The sequence below is a fragment of the Propithecus coquereli genome, unplaced genomic scaffold (genome assembly GCF_000956105.1).
Source record: "Propithecus coquereli isolate 6110/MARCELLA unplaced genomic scaffold, Pcoq_1.0 Scaffold147, whole genome shotgun sequence".
Lineage (NCBI taxonomy): Eukaryota > Metazoa > Chordata > Mammalia > Primates > Indriidae > Propithecus > Propithecus coquereli.
In genome coordinates, this window is record NW_012139080.1 from 4,262,349 (window position 1) to 4,263,085 (window position 737).

A 737-nucleotide genomic window follows, 5' to 3' on the forward strand; every position below is an offset into this window, starting at 1 on the left:
TTTTTTTTCTATTTTTTAAAAGAGATGAGGCCTTGCTATGTTGCCCAGGCTGTACTCAAACTCCTGGATTCAAGCAATCCTCCTGCCTCAGCCTTCCAAGTAGCTCAAGCAGGACTACAGGATCACTCCATCATGCCTGGTTATACCAGTTCTTTGAACTATCCAAATATATGTTACTTTGGAGATCCAAATCTCTGGTAAGAAATTATTTCAGATTGGTGAGATTTAGATATAGGTTTCTGTATACCTATACCTGTTGTGGAAGTCATCTAAACTTTAAGTTACTTGAGGGTAGATTGTCTTGTTCATATGCATATCCTTATTGCCTAGCATAGTACCTATCACATAGTTTAAACTCAGTATCTGTTGAATAAGTTAAGGAAGAGGAGAAAAAAATATTTTCATGTGTCTGTGGTTATATGACCCAAGTTATTTCTCTCCACTCTTCCCCCTAGCATCCTAAAGGAAAAGAATATGAATATTTCTGATATATCTAAAGAATAGAGTGACTTCTGGAACCTATTCCAGTGGAAGGTTGAATAATACTCATTTTTAAAAATCATTTTATAAAATCTTCTGAAAGAATCATTTTGAAAAAAAAATGTCCAACATCCATTCTGTTTCTCTGTATAATCACTAACCATCAGGAAAATTTGATGATTTGATAACTGTTCTATAAGGAATAAAATAATATTCACCTTCTTAGGGAAAAAAATCTTTAAATACTGAAAGGTACT

General features: G+C 33.4%; 1 protein-coding gene across 1 annotated transcript in view; it reads right to left on the reverse strand.

The window, feature by feature from the left end:
• The window catches only part of KIF27 (kinesin family member 27), an 88,578-nt gene that overhangs the window by 10,620 nt on the left and 77,221 nt on the right, over positions 1-737 (reverse strand). The gene's annotated exons all lie outside the window — the stretch shown is intronic.